Raw genomic sequence first — 22,568 nt, 5'->3', positions numbered from 1 at the left:
TATAATGCTACATAGAAAGAGTAGCTCTGGTGGCTTAGAGGTAAGGGGCTGCTTTCTCAACCCAAAGGCACGTGGATCAAATCCAGGAGCTGCTCAAAAGACAAAGAAAAGGTCAAATGTGACAGAATGCAAAGTCTATGGTCCATTTATATCAAGTTTATAAGCAGTAAATGAATATATATTGTTTAGAGATGTAAAGTTGGGCAATAAAAGTATAAAGAACAACAAAGACAAATGCCCTGAAAGTAGTGGAAAAGGAGTGAATTAAGTATCGGACTAGTAACTGAAAGGACGGCAGTTTGAATCAACCAACCATTTCACTGGACAAAGATGAAGTCTGCTTCTGCAAAGATTTCTAGATCTGGGAACCCTCAAGGGTCAGCTCTGCTAGGAGCTATAGGATTGCTAAAAGTCAGAATCAGCTGGATGGCAGTGGGACATGGTTTTGATCTGAGGGGAAAGGCCAGCTATATAAACTCACCAATCACTCAGAAAAAGAAAAATGTGGCAGTCAGCTTCCATAAAGAGAGCCTTGTTAACCCTGTAAGGCAGTCTCTACTGCAGACAGAATGAAGTGGAACTGGCAAAGAGAAGTTTTGTTTTTCATTGCTGAGAAAAAAAGTAAATGGTCTTGACAAAGCAGATGCACATAATAATAAATTCTATCTATTTTCGTGGTTGGTATTACCGTAGCTGTTTATCTGACAATAATTTATAAATGGCATATTTATTCATTTTGGTTTTATTTTTTATTTTATCCAAGCAGCCAGGAAATCAAGAGACAACTTGCATTGGGAAAGTTGGCTGTCAGGGACCTCTCCAGAGTACTGAAGAGCAATGATGTCAGTCTGGAGACTAAGGTCCTCCTGATCCAGGCCACAGTCTTCACAATTCCTTGCTGTGTGTCAGAGAACTGGACAACAATTAGGGATGATCAAAGGAGAATTGATACCTTTGAACTGTGGTGCTGGAGAAGAGTTTTGTATATACTATGGACTGCCAGGAGAACAAACAGGTTCAACCTAGAGAGGATGAAGCCAGCCTGCTCCTTGGAGGCAAGGATTCTGAAGCTTCATCAGACATACTTTGGGCATGTTGAAAGGAGAGACTGGTCTTTGGAGAGGGATATCATGCTTGGAAGGGTGGAGGACAGACAAGGAGAGGGAGACCATCGATGAGATGGATTGATACAGTGACGGGATTATTGAGGGTAGGTGTGTCAGAGACAATAAAGCTGGCACAGGATAGAGCATGGTTCAGGGCTGTTGCACATAGGGTCTCTGTGAATCACACGCGACTCAAATGCATGTAACAACAACAAAAACAACTGTTTAAGTATATTTTAAAAAATCAATTTTTTAAAAAATATGTTATAGAGGTTAGTATAGTGGCAAGAAGTTGTACTGTAATCCCAAAGGTACACGGCTGAAGGCCACCAGCTGCTCCATAGGAGAAGGATTGGCAATCTCCTCCCAGGCGATTAACCGCCTCTGAAAATCCACCAGAGGGTCAGCTATGGGTCAGTTTCCAACTCTATGGTACACAACAACAACGTAAGTGTGTATCCAACAAATGCACAAATTCAGAGTAATAAGAGAAGGCTTACTTTAATGATTATGCATAAAAGATTCTTGTAAAACTCAATAACAACTAATGCCATTTACTCCTTAATTATGTAATCATGTAATAAAGATATTTTTAATGGCTCATTAATTATACTAGCATAATTATATAAGCTGGCAGTTAGATTAAACATGGAGAGAAATTCCACTTGAGAGGAAAACAAAATTTCTTCTTTGAACAGCCATATATTAAGTCTTATGTTGTTCTTAAGTACTCTCATATCAGAAATGACCCATAGCTGACTCTCTAGCAGGTTTTCAGAGGCAATAAATCACACGGAAGGTTGAGGGGGGAAAGACTGCCATCTTTCTCCTGTAGAACAGCTAGTGGATTTTAACTGAATGCCTTTGGGTTGGTAGCATAACTCCCTACCACTAATTCACCAGTGTTTCCTAATATTAAGTCTAGATTTATGGACTGAAGAGCTGTATGCAGATTTCTATCCACTAAAGCAGAAAAAGAAGCCTCAATGACATAGTGGGCAATGCTAATCAAAAAGTCAGCAGTTCAAATCAACTATATCTTCTATGAGTGACAGACTGGCAGCCTCTGTCCATAAAGATTTTCAACCTCAGAAACCCAAAGGAGGTTACTTGGGAATCAGAACTAACTCAGTGGCAGTGAGTTTTTAAAGTAGAAAATGACAAGAACACATGCTTCAAAATATAAGTACTATTAGATTTATCAGCAGCATATTGTCAGGTTTAATTTGTTGGTCCAAATCTAAGTTTCAAATGTTATGTAAACAAAAGCATTATATCAAATCTTTAAGATGTATATATTGGGGAAATATTAAAGAAATAGTAAGGAAGTGTTTGGATGAATGAATGAATGAGTAGCAAAAAATATAATAGAAAACATTAGAACTTATAGGAACAAAAGTTTTTTCTTCTCTGTGTCTTAGCTTTTCTGAGCCTACTTTTTAATAAAATTAAGGTAACAGTGCATGTGCCATATCTGAGGTATTCAATACATGTAAGGCTTAAATTCTTGAATTTTTATAAAGCAATAAGCATTACCTAAAGATTCTTACTAATATTTCAATATCTACTGCCTTCAAGTCAGTTCCAACTCACAGTGGACCTCTATTTGGTAATGGAAGCCATAGACTTTTTTAAGGTAAACAACTGAATTCATCATGTAAAAATTAAGTTTAGTTATAAATGAATTTGGATTCTGCATGTATGAGCTTTTAGTTATATTCTTTTCTTAATTCTCAGAATGTTCACAAAAATAGGAATAAAGAACTGTAAACCATACAAGGAGTGTGTCAGGAGTATGTTCTGACTTCATAACCTTTCAATCTGTTTGCAGAACAGATCATTCAAGAGGCAAGGATTTTGAAGCTCCATCTCACATACTTTCGGCATGTAGCCATGAGGGACCAGTCTTTGGGGAAGGATATCATGTTTGGGAAGGATGGAGGGATGGCGAAGGAGAAAAAGACCCAGGATGAAATGGATTGACACAATAACTGGGGTAATGGGGGTAGGTGTGTCAGAGAAAAAGAGACTGGCTCAGGATAGAGGAGGGTTTACAACTAAAGTTCATGGGTCGCTATGAGTCATAATAAGACTCCACAGGCCATAACAAAAACACAACAGCAAAAACAACTAGGCCAATACATCATTCACACAACTGTACTGAACCCAGTACAATCCAGTCACTTTTGATTCATAGCACACTAAAAAGATAGTTTCATTACCTTATAAAGTTTCTAAGACTGAAAATTTTTATGGAAGTAGACTAGCCAATTGACTAAAAGAGATCTATATTTATTACCATTCAAAAAAGGGTGATCCAACAGAGTGTGGAATGATATCATGGTATTATGATGTCATACACAAGCAAAATCCTACTGAAGATCATGCAAAAACAAATTGAACAGTAAATTGACAGAGAACTACCAGAAATACAAGTCAGGTTTAGAAGAGGCCATGGCACTAGGGATATCATGGCAAATGTCAGATGGAACTTGGCTGACAGTAGAAAGTACCAGAGGAATGTCTATCTGTTTCATTGACTATGCAAAGGCATTTGGCTGTATAGATCATAACAAATTGTAGCTAACCTTGAGAAGACTGGGACTATTTGATTTTGCTTATGCTTATAGCAGAATATCTTATTGTGCTTATGTGAATGTATACTTGAACTAGGAGGCAGCTGTTAGAACAGGGCAAGAAAACACTGCATGGTTCAAAATCAAGAAAGAAGTATACCAGGGATGCATACTGACTCCATATCCTTTCAATGTATATGCAGAACATCATTCAGGAGTTGGAACTTTATAAGGAGGAATGTGGCATCAGGATTGGAGGAAGACTCAACAACAACCTGTGTTATGCTTATATATAAACATGCTAGCAGAAACTGAGGAAAGCTTGAAGTATGTGCTGTAGAGGGTGAAGAACTCTAGTCTGCAATATAGATTAAAGCTCAATACCAAGAAATTGCAGAGTCTCACAACTGGGCCAATTAGGGGGATCATGATAGATAAAGAAGAGATTGAGATTGCTAACATGTCAGGAACCTTTCCAGAGTGCTAAAGTGCAACAATGTCAGTCTAAAGAATAAGGTACACCTGATACAGGCCATAGTGTTCACAATTACTTGTTAAGAGACACACCTGAAAAGTGAAGATAAAGACTAAAAATAAGACAATATAGCCTCAACACCATCAACTTGACACCGACTGTGCCAGAAGCACCAATATCACAGATGTGGATCTCTTCCTGTTGATTAGCGATGTAGCTGTCTTAAAAATTTCTTAGTGTGGCCTGGACAGCACACCTACCCTGAGCACTATACCTTGGCCCCTCCTTCTGGGTACCCCAGCCCTCGAATGGGACCACCCATTGCCTCCACTTTAACCTGGCCAGTAGCACATATCACACAGTTGAAGCCATTTCCTTTCTCCTTCCAGTGCTTAAGCAATTTTGAAGAGTGAACCATTTAGATCCAGCTAGCTGCTGTAGTTGCCTAACAGAGAAGCTGCTAATTCATAGGTCATATCTCTCCCCAGCTGAAGCTAGTCTTCTCTTGAGTAAAAGGATCATAGAGAAACTCAGGTTGGGTAGGTAGCTGACTCTCCCTCACCTGGAGCAGTGAATTTCTGAGTCAAGGTTATTAGATGAAGCATTTGGTAAGGTCTAATGCATGAAAAACTCTACCCCAGCAATGACACAGAAGAAGCACACTACCTCACAATCTACACAAAACCGAAACAAGATGTCACCCTCCAAAATAATCATAACAGGATATCAATGGACTTCCTGAAGCTAGAAAATGTGATGGAACTTTCTTACACAGAATTCAAAAGAACAATGATTGAATATTTTCAATGGGTAAAAGACAAGAATTTTAGTACCCTGTAAGCAAAAACCAAGAGGAACTTAAAAGTCCAAGACAATGCATATAAAACAAATGAGGCATTACAGGCTCTGAAAAAATAAAAAACTACATCCAGAATATGAGAAATAGTGTTTCAGATGCTGCCAACATGCTGGAACGACATATGAACAGAGTTAAAGAGATGGAATACAGAGCCTGAAAAAAAGATGACAGAATTCTCACCACTGATCTACTAGCTCTAAAAGCAGACACAAAAGGGAAGGAAAAGGAAGAAAGCCTAAGAATACTGTGAGACAATAATAAGAGCAATAGCATACACATAATCAAAATCTCAGAACAGGAAAAAGCAAGTAAAGGCACTGAGGAAGCAATAAAAAAAATCAGAAGTTTCCAATTAATACTGAAGAAGGAGAGAATATATATTCAAGAAGCTGAGCAAACTCCATATAGAATAGACCCCAAAAGGAAAACACCAATGCCTATCATGGTCAAATTTGCCAAAACCAAAGATAAGGGGAGAATTCTGAAAGCAGATAAGGTGAAACGAAGAGAAATCTCTAAGAGAGAGGAAATAAGATTAATTGCCAACTTGTCAGCAGAAACTGTGCAAGCAGGAAGACAGTGGAATATCATATACCAAACATTCAAAGACTAGAACTGTCAACCAAGAATACTGTAGCCAACAAAAATGTCCATCAAATGTGAAGATCAAGAGAGTCTCAAAAAGGCAGAATTTAACGGATTTTGTAAAAAAAAAAAAAAAAATTTAAAAATTCTGTTAAAAGCTTTCTCCCAGTTGAATATGGCAGTACATTAGATAACATCATTGCATTAATATTACATATTAGGTATGAGAATAAAATTGTGATTTTGTATAATTTTTCTGTTCTTAATATTTGCTATCTGAAACAGTTAAGGTGAAGTGTCAAGGTACTTTAAATTTAAATAAAAGAGATAGAATTAAAAGTAAAAAAAAACAATCAATGTTGTAAGAAATGAGATAAGTCTTTCTTACAAATATGCAAAGAAAGCAGAATGGACCAAAGTAACCAGCAACAACATCAAAAAGAACTCAACAAAATTAAAGCAACAAAGTCTTGCCTCTCAATAATTACACTAAATGTAAATGGTTTAAGTGTACTCTTGCAGAGAAAAAAAGTACCAGATTGGATTTAAAAGAAAAATCAACATGCTATCTACAAGAGACACACCTGAAAAAGTGAAGATTAAAAAATCACTAAAAATATAACGATGGAGGAAATATATCAAGCAAATAGCAACCAGAAAAAGTAGAATTAGCAATGTTAATCTCTGATAAAATAGATTTCAGGGCAAAGCTATCACAAAGGACAAAGAAAAGTCACTATATAATGCATAAAGAGTCAGTAGACCAAGAGGGCACAACCAGATTAAATATTTAGAGTTGAAAAATATACAAAGCAAAAGTTAACAGAGCTGAAAAAAGCAATAGAGAACACCACAATAGGTCACAGTCACATTTTAGGTCACAAGGCAAGCATCAATAAATTCAAAACCACAGAAATAATGCAAAACATCTCCTCAGGCCACGATGCTAAAAAACTGGAATTAATAAGAAAATGATAAAGGAGAAAAAACCTATACATTTGGGAGATGAACAACACCCTAACTGAGCAAGAAGAGGAAATTGTTGTTATGTGCCATCAAGTCATTTGCTACTCATAGCGACCCTATGTACAAGAGCCCTAAACACTGTTCTATCCTGTGCCAACCTTGCCATCTCAAACACACTCATTCCCACCACTCCAGTCACAGAATCGATCCATCTCATCAAGGGTCTTCCTCTACTGCGCTGTTCCTCCATTCTTCCATACATGATGTCCCTCTCCAAGGACCAGTCCCTCCTTGAAACATGCCCAAAGTATGTCAGATGAAGCATCAGAATCCTTGACTCCAAGGAGCATTCTGGCTTCACCCTCTCCAGGACAAACCTGTTTGTTCTCCTAGCAGTCCAGGGTATATTCAACATTCTTCTCCAGCGCCACAGCTCAAAAGCATCAATTCTCTTTCTATCATCCCTATTCATTGTCCAACTCTCTGATGCATAGCACGTGATTGCAAAGACTATAGCCTGGATCAAGTGCCCCTTAGTCTCCAGACTGACGTCGTTGCTCTTTAGTACTCTTGAGAGGTCCCTCATAGCTGACTTTCCCAATGTAATTCGTCTCCTGATTTCCTGGCTGCTGTTACCAAGAGTGTTAACTATGGAACCAAGTAAACTTAAACTGTTAACTACCTCAATCTCTTCACCTTCCATGCTGATGCTGCCAACTGGCCCAGTGGTGAGAATCTTTGTTTTCTTGATGTTGAGCTTCAATTCATATTGAAGACTACAGACCTTGACCTTCTGCAGCAAGCGCTTCAGGTCCTCCTGAGTTTCAGTAAGCAAGGTTGCGTCATCCACGTAATGCAGGCTGCTGATGATTCTTCCACCAATCCTGATGCCACATTCCTCCATGTATAGCCCAGCATCTCGGATGATATGTTCTGCATATAGATTGAAAAGGTATGGAGACAAAATACATCCCTGACGAACGCCTTTCTTGATTTTAAACCATCCAGTGTCTCCCTGCTCTGTTCTGACGACTGCCTCTTGGTCCAAGTGTAGGTTTCATATTAGCACAATCAAATGTTCTGGTAATAAAAGAAATAAAATGAAAAAATATTGAAAACACAACTTACCAAAACTTCTGCGAAAGAGCCAAAGCAGTAATGAGACATCAATTTATAACAATAAGCGGTCAAATGAAAAGGGGAAAAAATTATTAATTGTCTCTCTAAGCCAATATTTCCAACATGATGAAAAACAGCAAAAAATCCCGTCTACCTCTAAAAGAAATGAAATTATAAAAATTAAGTCAGAGATAAATTAAATAGAAAACAGAAAAACAATTGAAATGATCAGCAAGACCAAGAGTTGGTTCTTCAAAAAGGTCAATAAAGATGGCAAACCACTAGCAAAACTAACAAAGGAAAAGAAAGAAAAGACACAAATAAGCTGAGTAAGAGAAGGAAAATGACAATGTCACAACAGAACCAACTGAAATAAAAAGGTTAACAATGGAATATTTTAAAACGACTATCCTCAAACAAATATGAAAACCTAGAGGAAATGGATAATTACTTAGAAACTCACTATCTACCCAAACTGTCACAGACAGACACAGAACACCTGAACAAACCCATCAAAAAAAGAACAAATTTAACAGGTCGTAAAACAATTTCCAATTAATAAAAAGCCCTGAACTAAATGGTTTTACCAGTGAATTTTATCAAACAATTAGAAAAGAATGGTCACTAATGTTACATATATTACTTCAGAAAACAGAAAAAGATGGAATTCTCCCAGACTCATTCTATGAAGCAAACATATCCTTGATACCAAAGTCACATAAATATGCCACCAAAACAGAAAACTATAGACCAATATCTCTCATAAACATAGATGCAAAAATCTTCAATGAAAGGAAGACTCATCATAACCTGCGTTATGCAGACACAAGCCTGCTTACTGAAACTGAGGACCATAAGCACTTGTTGAAAAAAGTCAAGGACTGCAGCCTTCAATATGAATTAAAGTTCAACATCAAGAAAACCAAGATTCTCACCGCTATGCCAATTGGCAGCATTATGATAGATGGTCAAGAAATTGAGACTGGTAATAGCTTCAGTTTGCTTGGCTCCACAATCGACACTCTTGGTACCTGTGGCGAGGAAATCGAAGGATGAATTGCACTGGGAAAGTCTGCTGTCAAGGACCTCTCCAGAGTACTGAAGAGCAACAATGTCAGTTTGGAGACTAGGGTATGCCTGATTCAAGCCACAGTATTTGCAATGCCTCACTATCTGTCACAGAGCTGGACAATGACTAAAGACAACAGAAAGAGAACTGATGTCTTTGAGCTGTGGTGCTGGAGAAGAGTGATGAATATACCATGGACTGCCAGGAAAACAAGCAGTTTCATCCAAGAGAGGGTGAAGCCACCCTGCTCCTTGGAGGCAAGGATTCTTGGCTTTGTCTGACATACTTTGGACATATTGCAAGGAGGGACCAGTCCTTAGAGAGGGACATTATGCTTAGAAGGATGGAGGGACAGAGAAAGAGAATAACATCATTGATGAAAGGGATCGATTCTGTGACTGGGATAAAGAGAGTAAGTGTGTCAGAGACAGCAAAGTTAATACAGGATAGAGCAGGTTTCAGGTCTGTTGTACATAGGGTCACTATGAGTCACAAGCAAGTCAAGGGCACATAACAACAACAATAGAATCCAACAGTACATAAAACACTAATTCAGTATGACTAAGTGGGATTCATCACAAGTATGCAAGAGTGGTTCAACATAAAAACAGTCAATGTAATTGATTACATTAACAAAGCAAAGAACAAGAACCACATGATCCTATCAATTGATGCTGAAAAGCCTTTGACAAAATCCAGCAACCTTTCCTGATTAAAAGACTAGAAAAACCAGAAATAGAGGGGAATTTCTTCAACATAGTGAAAAATATATACACAAAAGCAAGAGCCAACATCATAATCAATGGAGAGAGATTAAAGGCTTTCCCTTTGAGTACAGGAACTAGACAAGGATATCCATTATCACCTCTCCTGTTCAATATTGTATTGGAAGTCTTAGACCAGTAAGACAAGAGGAGGAAATAAGAGGTACCCAAATTGGCTAAGAGGAGGTAAAGCTATCTCTATTTGCAGATGATAGTGTACTTAGAAAACCCTAAAGACTCAGTTAGAAAACTATTGAACATAGTTGACCAATTCAGCAAAGTAGCAGGATACAAGACCAAAATACAAAAATCAGTTGCATTTCTGTGCAATGACAAAAACAATACAGAAAAAGACTTAAGGAAAACCATACCCATCACAATAGCTAATCACAAGAATAAATACTTGGGAGCAAATCTAACTAGAGACACAAAAGACCTATTCAAAGAAAATTACAGAACATTACAATAAGAAACAAAAAATGGGAAATGGAAGAATATACAATGCTTATGGATAGAAAGACACAATATTTTACCAAATTCTACCAAAGGCAATTTACAAGTTCAAAGCAATCCCCAAGTTCAATGCAATCTCAAAACAGATACCAATGCCATTCTTCAGCAAGATGGAAGAGGCAATTTGCAATTTTATTTGGAAGGGGGAAAGAACCAGAACAAGCAAAGCACTCTTGAAAAAGAGAAATAAGATAGGAGGCATCACACTCCCTGATTTCCAATCATATCAAACAGCCGTGGTGGTCAAGACAGCCTGGTACTGGTACAGTGACAGACACATAGATCAATAGAATACAATTGAGAATCCAGAAATCAGTTTATCTACCAATGCTCAACTGATTTTTTACAAGGAGATATAACCGGGTAAGTAAGGAAATGACAACCTTTTTAGCAAATGGTGTTGGCAAAACTGGAAAATCATCTGTAGAAAACTCAAGCAATACCCACAGTCCACATCTCATATCATACACAAAAGGCAACTCAAGGTGGCTCAAGGACCTAAGAGTAAAACTAAAGACTATAAATTTCATTAGAAAAAGCTTGAAAAAACTCTAGAAGCACTAATCCACTATAAGAACAATCTTTAAAGTATAATAAAAAACTTACAAGCAGGACAGATCAAAATAGATGAATTGGACCTTATAAGAAGAAAATCCCTATGCACATAAAAAAACAAAACAAAACAAAACAAAACAAAAAACCCAAAACAAACAAACAAAAGAACACCCACAAACTTCTCCAACAGGGTAAAAAAGAAGGCCACAGTCTGGGAAAAAGTATTTGATAAGGGACTTATATCTAAAATTTATAGAATACTCCAGCACCTAAACAAGAAAAAGGTAAACAACCCAACACAAAATGGGCACAGGATATGAGTAGATACTTCACCGAAGAAGACATTCAGATGGCTAACAAATTCATGAAGAAATGTTCAAAATCACTAGCTATCAGATAGATGCACATTTAAAAAAAAAAAAAACCAAACAAACCACAAATAAAAAAAAAAACAAAAAAAAAACCCTATGAGATATATCACCCCAGTAAAAACAGCAAAGTTCAACAGAGCACCAAACAATAAATGCTGGAAAAATAATAGGGAGATCAGAACCCTTATTCATGGCTGGTGGGAGTGTAAAATGGTTCAATTACTATAGAAGGGATTGTGGCATGGTCTCAAAGTTGGGGAAAAAAAATACCATTTGACCCAGCAAGGCCACAACTGGGAGTATACCCTAAAGAAACCATAATCACCTTCCAAACAGATATATGCACACCCATGTTTACTGCTTTGTTATTTACAATAGTAAAGAGATGTAAACAACCCAAATGCCATCAACAAATTAATGGATAGAAAATTTATGATATATTCATACAATGGAATACTACACAGCTCAGAAAAAAACAATGAACTCGTAAAAGAGATCCCATCCACAGAGTGAAATATCTTAGTCACAAAAGGACAAATACTGCATAGCACCATGGTTATAATGCAGGTCTGATATGGGGGGATTGGGAAGAGAATAGAATAAGGGTAGATTATGATCACTGCATTGAAACATATGAAAGGAAAAACTGTCTTAAATGGATATATGATTAGTTATTATAGCTATAACAAAAGCCCAGAACAAGAGGAATATCACTGCAACAAAACTGTGCAACAATGAATGAATATTTTTTAAGAAAAAAAATGAATTGGAGGAGGAAGAAGAGAGGGAGAGAAGGTAAATGTACAACAACGAATGAATGAAAACCTAACTTCTCTATAAACATTTATTAAAATAACAATTAAATTACTTTTTAAAAAACAAACAAAACATTGTTATGCATCAGATATCCCGACAGTGACCAAAGGTGACAGAACTGATGCCTTTGAATTGTGGTGCTAGAGAAGAGTATTGAATATACCATAGACTACCAAGAGAACTAACAGCTCTGTCTTGGAGAGGGTGACGTTCTGTTGTCAATTACTCAATGCTTTTTACATTGCTTTTAAAATACTATCATAAGTGTAACAGAGGGACCAGTATGTGTGCTATTAGAATCATAATGTACAATTTTGTCTTAGCTGTCCATCGTGTCTGCTTGATGTACTTTAAAAAAGTTCTTGGCTTTCCCTATGTCAGCAATCATAAGCTCTTTTACTATATCTTGCCACTTTTTCTTAATAAATTAACTCTGAATACACTAAATCAACACATACCATTTTTACTAATCCTCTAAGTACTTCTACACATACATCACCATATATTATATATATACAAACTCCCTAATCAAATATATTTTTATTTTATATGCTTCTTACTTAATCAAGCCATTTTCATTCTTGTAATACAAAAAGCCTTTCTTCTGATCAATACAAATTTATTAGGTTAAATACAATGCCCAATTCCCTGACTGTTGTTGTTGTGCCATCGAGTTGCTTGCGATTCATAGTGACCCTATGTACAACAGACCTAAACTCTGGTCTGTCCTGTGCCAATCGCACTGTCCCTGACATTCCCATCCCGATTATCCCAGTCACTGAATCAATCCACCTCATAGAGGGCCTTCCTCTCCTGCGCCAACCCTCCACCCTCCCAAGCATGATGTCCCTCTCTAAGGACCAGTCTCTCCTCACAACATGTCCAAAGTATGTTAGACGGAGCCTCAGAATCCTTGCCTCCAAGGAGCCACCTGGTTTAACCCTTTCCAGGATGAATCTGTTTGTTTTCCTAGCAGTCCATGGTATTCTCAATACTCTTCTCCAGCACCACAGCTCAAAGGCATCAATTCTCCTCCTATCCTCCTTGGTCTTTGTCCAACTCTCTGCGAACAAGTGATTGTGAAGACCATGGCCTGTATCAAACACACCTTAGTCTCCAGAGAGACACCACTGCTCTTCAGTACTTTGGAGAGGTCCCTAACAGCAGACTTTCCCATGACAATGCGCCTTTTAATTTCCTGACTGCTGGTGCCAAGACTGTTGACTGTGGAGCCAAGCAAACTAAAGCTGTGAACAATTTCAGTCTCTTCACCATCCATCCTCATGCTGCCAATTGGTCCAGTGGTGAGAATCTTTGTCTTCTTGACGTTGAGCTTCAATCCATACTGGAGGCTACAGTCCTTAACACTCTGCAGAAGGTGCCTCAGGTCCTCTTCTGTTTCAGCAAGCAGGGTTGTGTCATCTGCATAATGCAGACTGTTGATAAATTGTGCACCAATCTTGACCCCACATTTCTCTCCTCATAGAGCCCAGCCTCCCGGATAATCTGTTCTGCATATAGGTTGAAAAGGTATGGGGATAGGATGCATCTGTGGCATACGCCCTTCCCAATTTTGAACCATGCAGTGTTCCCTTGATCTGTTCTGACGACTGCCTCCTGGTCTAAGTATAGGTTTCACATTAGCACGATCACGTGTTCTAGGATTCCCTGACTACTTTTTAAAATAAAGAATGGCATGTAAATTACATGTATGCTCACTATGTCACTAAACCTGGCACTTAGATGTTTTAGAAGCATATAGTACTATCCAGAAGATAAAGGACTACCAATCACTCAGTTAGTATGAGCAATTAACAACTTAAAAAGTTCTTTCTTTTTCTTAACATCAGAAGTTAGAATATAATCTGACTAAGATATAAATCACACTTTGGATTTTACACACAAATACACAGACACTCATTTACCTATGCTGCTTACAGAGAGGTGGTATAGTCTGGAGGAAACGACAAGGCCAAGACTCTCTGATGATACTAATCCAACAACTCCTCCAGCTCAGAAACTCAAATTGGAAAGTCAACTATAACTGGGTTCAAACAAAATGGCAATGAGTTTGTGCTTTGCTAGTTATATATAAAGAGGATTGCTTGTAATCTGATCTTATTTTTAAAAGAAACATGTGTTTTGCTTTCCTCTTGAAGTAATCTTACAAATCACTTTTACAATGAAGCAAATTATACATAATTGTGCTAATTATGCATAATGATGCATACAACTGTACTTACATGAAATTTATGGTTTGGTGGGTAAATGTAAAATAATAATAGAAACAACAAGTTATTCTTTTTTTAAGTGGTTCTGTAAGCATACATTTCTGAGTTTAGTTTTGAAGAAAATCAACAATAAATAAGCCACATCAGAATATTAAATGAAGCAAAGAAAAAAATCTTTTAATATAATTATATTAACATTTAGTTAACCTTATTAAATCTTAATGTGTATATTTAATTAAGAATAACTACATAAGATTTAGGGAACTCCGGTAGCCTAATGTTAAAAAGCTACACTACAATCCCAAATGCACAAGATTTCAATCTACCAGCTGCTCTGGAGGAGAATGGGAAATATGTTCCTATGTGATTTACTGCCTCTGAAAACCTGCTGCAAGGTCAGCTAAGAGTCAGTTCTGACTGACAGAACAACAAGAAGAATATCATAAGATCAAGGTGTCTCTGGTTGCCTAGTGGCAAGTAGCTGCACTTCAATCCCAAAGGCATGTAATTCAAATCCAGCAGCTTCTCTGCAGGAGAAGGATGGGCAAACCCCTCCAGTGAGAGATTATGGCCTCTGAAATCCCAGTGAAGGGTCAGTTATGGGTCAGTTCTTACTCTATGGCAAAAACCATGACCACACTAAGATTTACATCATTAAAAATAAGTGAATCTGAATGCTGTACCTAAAACAATTCAGTTTGATATAAAGAAAACTGATACTGAATAATGATTATAATTCAACATTAACAATGAATGATGATTTTAATTCTTTCCTCATTAGATAAGCAGTTTTCATACTAAAGTACAAGATCTTAGACAGGAGTATACCATTCTTTTACAACTAAAAGTATTTCAGAAAATTTTAAACTGTTAAGCCTTGGGTTGGATCAAAAGTTTTCCAGACAACCGTTTTAGTCAATGAACACAATAACTAAAACTAAACTTTAAAAAAGTGTTCAATACAAGTATGCTAAATATAGATAATAGAGTAAATAAAAAAATTAATATTATTCTTCAATCTTCTATAAAGAATACCTTATTTTAGTGCACTAAGAAGCCCAGATTTGCTTACTCTTTCTCTTGCATCAAAAGAAAATTAAAGTCTGTGACCCATGAAGGTTAAGAAACAGGCAGTGAGAGGAATATTCCTCTAACACAGGTAGGAACAGAGGATGAAAGATAACACTGACAGCATTCAAATCTCTTCAACTGTTTTACAAATTATTTTTCCTTAATGTTGAAAGAATCTGGGGGAGGGGGCAGCACTGAGAAACCATGGGCCACAGAAATGCAACTGTTGTGGCACAATGGTTAAAGTGCTTGCTTCCTTACTAAAACGTTGCTGGTTCAAGCTCACTAACTGCTCCACAAGAGAAAAAAATGTGGGAGTATGTTTCCATAAAGATTTAAAGCTTTAAACATCCCCTACAGCAGTTCTAATGTCTTATTATGGTCAGTAAGAGTGAGTCATCATTGACTTGTGGGGAGTTGGGGGGAAAAGTAATTTGAAACTGGATCATTTCTTCAGTCTTAAAATTCATTGTCAACCAGTTGGAATGAATTTATAGCTGATTCTCTGGTAGATTATCAGAGGCTATATATAAATCATAGAGAAGGAGATTACCCATCTTTGTCCTATGCAGCAGCTAATGGATTGGAATCATCCCTCTTCGGGTTTACAACACAACTCCCTACTGGCTAGGCCATCAGAGTTCTTTTCGGTATCATTAAGATTTCTTTTTAGTTTCTATAAAACTGATTATTAAATTTTTCCTTTTTATATACATTGTGTTTCACACATAACTCTATTCACATTGTATTTCATAGTATCATTCTTATACATTGCATTGTATAAAATGAATCACCTTTGATCCATACACAAGATTAGTCCACCTTTTCAGGTCCTGACTAAATTTTCCTAATTTCTTCAACCTCTAACTCTGCTCACATAACTCTGTGACCTCAAGAGCTGCCCACTTTCCCTCTCTTCTCCCCTCCCCCCCTTAGGATTTATCTATCTATCTATCTATCTATCTATCTATCCATCCATCCATCCATCATACTAGTAACCCTTCTATTTTTACAGTAATGGTCTTATGCACTATCTGTCCTTATAAGATTTAGTTCACTCAGCATAATGCTCTTCAACTTCTTCCATTCAGAAATAGCCAATAACAATAAATGAGGCTGGAGAAAGAATGATAGAATTGCGTACAGTCAACGATTTATTCAATTATACACATGGAGCTCACCTGATGGTATAACAGGAATCAGCTTAATTTTATCTATGGGAAAAATCATTTGAGAAGAGCAGTATCAGCTGAGAAAATTAGGGCAGGTGCTGACTGTGGAACACATCATCAACAACTCATATGTAGGTTCAAACTAAAGCTACAGAAAATTAAATCAAATCCACAAGAACCAAAATTTGGCCTTGAATCAATCTTAGCTAAATTTAAAACCAAGAACAGGTTTGAGGCCTTAGACACTAATGAAGAGAGGCCAAATAAGCTGTGCGAGGAGTAGATATAGACATAGATACACAGATATATATATATAGCTCTAGATATCTAGATACATATATCTATATATCTATATACATATAGATATATATATCTCACCCATGAAGAATCAAAAAAAAAAAACAATGACAAAGACAGAGGAAGAAGAAAAGACCAAGAGAGATGTCAGAAAAGACTCTGAATATCACACTAGAATACCAAGAAGCCAAAGCAAAGGGAAGAAATCAAGAAGTTAAGGGGCTGAATAGATTTCCAACAGCAGTTCGGGAAAAGAAAGCAACATATTATAATTAAAGAGAAAAGAGGAGTCAGAAAATCAAAAGGGCTGAACCCACTTTGCATTTCTTAAGCTTAAGAAACTGAAGAACAAATTCAAGCCTCGAATTGCAATATTTAAAAATGTTATAGACAGAATATTGAATGATCCAGAAAGCATCAAAAGAAGATAAAATACACAAGATCATTTACCAAAAACAACTGGCTGAAACAGAAGAATTTCATGAAACAACATATGATCAAGGGGGCAACTGTGATGAAGGAAGAAGTACAAACTGCTTTGAAGTAATTGGCAAAAAACAAGGCCCTAGGAATTGACAGAATACTGACTGACATATTTTAACACATAGATGTAGCTCTGGATATGCTAACCAGGTTTTTCTAGAAAATCTGGAGGACAACTACCTGGAAAATTAACTGGAAGAGACCCATATTTATTCTCACTACAATGAAAGTTGATCCAACAGAGTGTGGAAATTACTGAGCAATATTACTAATACCACACAGAAGCAAAATCTTGCTGAATATTATGCAGAAACAACTGGAACAATACATCGACAAAGAACTACCAGAAATACAAGCCAGGTTTAGAAGAGGTCAAAGAATGAGGGACATCATAACTAATGTCAGACAGATCTTGGCTGAAAGCATAGAGTACCAGAGGAAAGTCTATCTGTGTTCCATCAACTATATAAAGGCATTTGACTGTGTGGATCATAATAAATTGTGTATAATCTTGAGAAGAATGAGAATCCAAAACACTTGTGTTCATGTGAAACCTATACTTGGAACAGAAAGCAGTTATCACAGCAAAGGAAGGAAACACTGCATGGTTCAAAATCAGACAAGGAGAGTGTCAGAAATGTGTAGTGACTCCATACCTATTCAATCTATATGTGGATCATTTATAAGGCTGGTCTTTATGAAGAGGAACATGTTATCAGGATCATAATAAGATTCATCAACAATCAGTGTTATGCAGAAGACACAACCTTGATTGTCAAAACTGAGGAGGACTAGAAGTGTTTACTGCTGATGGTCAAGGATTACAGCCTTTAATGGTTGAAGAAAACAAAGACTCTTGCCACTGGGCTAATGACAACACCATAATAAAGAAGAGATTCCATCTGGGCCAATGGCACCACCATAATAGACAGAGATTAAGGTTGTTAACCATTCTTGCTCAGCTTCACAATCAACACTCTTAGAACCAGCAGTCAGGAAATCAAAAGATGAATTGCATTAGGAAAATCTGCTACCAAGGACCTCTTCAGTGTGCTGAAAAACAATGAGGTCATAGAAAGAAGGTGCAGCTGGTCCAGGCCATGATCTTCATAATTACTTGCTATGCATCACAGAGCTGGACAATGAATAAAGATGACAATGAATAAGAAAGAAGAATCAAAGATGCCTTTGAGGTGTTGTACTGGAGAAGAGTATTCAATATGCCACAGAACTGCCAAAGAACAAATAGGTTTGTCCTGGAGAAGGGAAGCTAAGTTGCTCTTTAGAGGCTCTGTCTCACATACTTTGGGTATGTTGCCAGGAGTAATCCATCCCTGGAGAAGGACATTATGATTGGAAGGGTGAAGGGATGGCTCAGAAGAACTGGATGAATTAGATTGACATAATGACTGGGGAAATGGGGGCAGGTGTATCAGAGACAGTGAGATTGGCCCGCAAGGGCAGGATTCAGAACTATTGTGCATAGGGTCATTATGAATTGCAGACAATTCAATGGCACATAACAATAACGATATTGTTGCTGTTAAGTGCTGGCGAGTCGCAGGTGACTCATAGCGACCCTATGAAGGAGAGTCCTCAACGCTTGGGTGTCTCTCATCCTCTCTCCAGGTTCATAGGGTTTCTGGGGGCAAGCTATTATGGAAGTGGATGCCACTCCTCCTTCCAAGCTTGTTTTAATCGGGGAGCTCCACCCCACCCTCTGTCTGCATTGGGTAACCAGCCATTAACCCATTTGACACATCAGTGTCACAGTGTTCAGCCTCACACAAACCACAAGTGACCACTGTACGGCAACTTGCACACCAGGGCTATACGACCTAGAGGAATGTCTGAACAAAAACAATGAAAGAAAAGCCCAAGGGCCACAGATTAAAAGTCACCCACCTTCGACTGGGTAGCACTGCCTTCTATCCACTGAGCCAGTTAATCAATCAATATCTCTCTCTCTCTCTCTCCCCCTCCCTCCCTCCCTCTCCCTTTCCTTCTCCCTCTTCCTCTCTCTCTGTTGATGCTATTCTTAACTGCCGTTGAGTCACAGGTGACTCATAGCAACCCTATCAACGAGAGTCCTCAAGGTTTGGGTGCCTTTCATCCTCTCTCCAGGTTCATAGGGTTTTCTGGAGGCAAGGTATTATGGAAGTGGATGCCACTCCTCTTTGCAAGCTTGTTTTAATCAGCCCTAGGAGGGACACGACCTTTCAGGGTCTCACCAACCCGGCAACCCCAAATACTGGCAAAGTCCTTCCACCAGACCCCCAGTTCATCTGGCATGGCCGCTCCACCGACACCCACGTGGGGCCAAAAGAACACCAAAACTGCCCTGAGCCCTCAAACCTGCCGTGCCTCAAGGAGCCAGAGTCCAGATTCAGCTCATCAAAGATATTAGACAGAATAAAATTCTTTCTTTTTATGCGTATACTGATAGAAGTAATTGTTAAAAAAATAAATTATGTTTTAAAGCATTTTTAACAGAATTACTCTTATCGGTATGCACATAAAAATAAAGAATTTCATAATTATAATGTTTAGTAATTTTTAAATAAGAATGAATAATATTTATTATCTTTTCTGTGTGGGTTAGTTTTTTCATGATAATCAATGCTGCTGTTTTTATGTGCCAACGAGTTGCTTGTGACTCATAGCGACCCTATGCACAAGAGCCCTAAATGCCGTTCTATCCTGTGCCAAGCTGGCCATCTCAAATGCACTCATTCCCACCACTCCAGTCACAGAATCGATCCACCTCATTGAAGGTCTTCCTCTCCTGCACTGCCACTCCACTCTGCCAAACATGATGTCCCTGTCCAAGGACCAGTCAGTCCCTCCTTGCAACATGCCCAAAGTATGTCAGACCAAGCTTCAGAATCCTTGACTCCAAGGAGCATTCTGGCTTCACCTTCTCTAGGACAAACCTGTTTGTTCTCCTAGCAGTCCATGGGATATTCAACACTCTTCTCCAGCACCACAGCTCAAAGGCATCAATTCGCTTTCTATCATCCCTAGCCACTGTCCAATTCTCTGATGCATATCATGTAATTGTGAAGACTATAGCCTGGATCAGGCACACCTTAGTCTCCTGCCTGATGTCGTTGCTCTTCAGTACTCTTGAGAGGTCCCTCACAACTGACTTTCCCAATGAAATGCATCTCTTGATTTCCTGGCTGCTGTTACCAAGAATGTTACCGGTGGAGCCAAGTAAAATAAAACTGTTAAGTCTCTCAATCTCTTCACTATCCATACTGAATAAATTTAGGAAATAGATAGCTATCAAGATTAAGGAACTGAGTAGATAATTGGTTCACCAATTGAGATTGCATAGAAAGATTTCGTTTGTTCTATTGTATAGGATGATAAATGGAGATGGAAGAATCCAGGTTTTGACATGTTACGTTTGTGATGCCTGGTAAACAGGAATGGAAATAGCAGGCAGTTGCATATTGAATCTAGTCGCTAAAACTAGATATAAAAGTATGTGTATTCACTGATAGCCACTGTTGTTAGCTGCTGTGAAGCTGCCTCAGACAATGTTATTTATATCAGAACAAAAATCTTGCCTCATCTTATTTCATCTTCATGGTAATTATTATGTTTAAGTGCCTGGTTGCAGATATTCTGTCAATCTAGCTCATTTAAAGCTTACTTTGTTATCACTGTCTGTTTGACCAGATATGATATTTATTTTTAATAGTTGGCATTTCCTGGTGATGTGTCTCAAGTTAAGCAAGCCAAAATCTCAGCATTCTCACTTCCACAGAACATTCTGACTATATTTCTTCCAAGACTGATTTGTTCGTTCTTTGGCAGCCTATACATATATGTTATTGTTGTTGATTGCCTTCAAGTCAAGCATGACTCATAGCGACCCTATGAACAAAAGTCCTGAAGCCTCTCTACAACTATTGACATTAATAAAAAAATGTGCACACACACACACACACACACACACACACAAGTACACACGTATGTATGTATTATGAACAAAGAGAGACAGAGAGAGAGAGAGAGAGAGATGGAGAGATGGGGCGGGGGAGCGGAGAGAAAATGCTCTCCTAGCTTAACTGTAAGAAATTGTGCTGTCAAGGCAAAAGTACATGATTCAAAACCACTATATGCCCCTCCTGTAAGATTTGGTGCCTCTGAAAATCCACTGGAGAATCAGCTTTGGTCGGTTCTGACTGTACCAAACAACAACACGATATACATAATTCTTCATCAACATCACAAATGAAAGTGTTTTCTTTTTCATTGTTTATCTTTCTCATACACATGCAGATACTGAAAAGAACAGGGCTTCAGTCAGGTACACCTTTGTTATAAAAGTAACATCTTTGCCTTTTAAAACATTGAAGCAAAGGAACTGCCAAGAGTTGGGAAATGCATTGTTGGGAACTTGCAGCTTTATTGAGCCTTTGTCTGGTCAGGAAGAATAACTCCATTCCAACAAGCCCTGGGAGAGGGATTAGGTATGCAGGTATGAGCAATTACACAGATGTGAAAACTGCACTGTTAGAAAGTTGTTAATTTCTTGAATGCTTATATGCTCAGGTGAAAATAGCTCCCTTCCAAGAAGCCCTGTTACAGGTAACAGGAACATGGCCATTAGAAATTACTAACACTTGGGAACGAGTATGGGGACTTCATCATTTTCCTGGGCCTTTGTATACTAAGCCAGGAATAGCTCCCTCAAAACCAGCAGTGGCAGGAGAGGAGACAGGTATGCAGGATGAGAGCATTCATACCTCTTGAAACTTGGGGGTTGTACTGTTGGGACTGTGCCACTTTCCAGGGCCTTCTTCTTAAGCATTATATCCTAAGAAGCACTCCTGGTACTCTCCTTACCCTGAAGGGAAACCTCAACCCGTCCACATCAAGCTACAGGACAAGGACAGAGTAGAGAGTCTGAAACAGCTGAGCAAAGAGAGAGACTACAACTCTCTACCCCTCAAAAGAACTCCAGACGAGAAAATTGCCACAGAAATAGGGAGCAGAGTAACTCACACACAACCAGAAAGGAATACCACCACTCGGAAATTGATCTGGGGCAACATTTAAATTCTGCACCTTATCAATAGCATCATAAAGATAAGGAATTGTCAACAACCTAAGGACACAACAAAAAATGCCTCATACATATCAAAAAGAACTTCACATAATGGCAAGAAAACAGTCAACACAGTAAAACATTATGAAAAAGCAAAACAAAAAAAAGCAGACAAGATAATACATGCAATGAATACCCTACAAAGAGGCAGAAGAATATGGAGTTTCATGAATTGCTACTGAAGAAGTTACAAATGATGGAAGAAAGAATTGAAACCAAAAATAAAGAGGTTAGAGTAAGGAAGGCAATGGATTTATAACTGCTCATGCTAATAACACTATATTGTGGCATGGAGGAGAAATAGTGGAACTATATCCACATTTACAATATTCTTCTTACCAAAACCATTTATGGAAAATAGGAACTGCATTGGAACATGTATCTCTGGATTGGAAATAATCATGTTGTTAATATTTCC

At 37.9% G+C, this 22,568-nt stretch overlaps 1 protein-coding gene across 1 annotated transcript in view; it reads right to left on the bottom strand.

Annotated features, from left to right (window-relative positions):
* Positions 1–22,568, bottom strand: part of TBC1D32 (TBC1 domain family, member 32) — a 319,433-nt gene that overhangs the window by 145,860 nt on the left and 151,005 nt on the right. The gene's annotated exons all lie outside the window — the stretch shown is intronic.

Source organism: Elephantulus edwardii, unplaced genomic scaffold, assembly GCF_000299155.1.
Source record: "Elephantulus edwardii isolate Elephantulus edwardi_28Jun2011 unplaced genomic scaffold, EleEdw1.0 scaffold00002, whole genome shotgun sequence".
Lineage (NCBI taxonomy): Eukaryota > Metazoa > Chordata > Mammalia > Macroscelidea > Macroscelididae > Elephantulus > Elephantulus edwardii.
The sequence above is the reverse complement of the archived record's forward strand: the minus strand, read 5'-3'. Positions and strand labels throughout refer to the sequence as shown.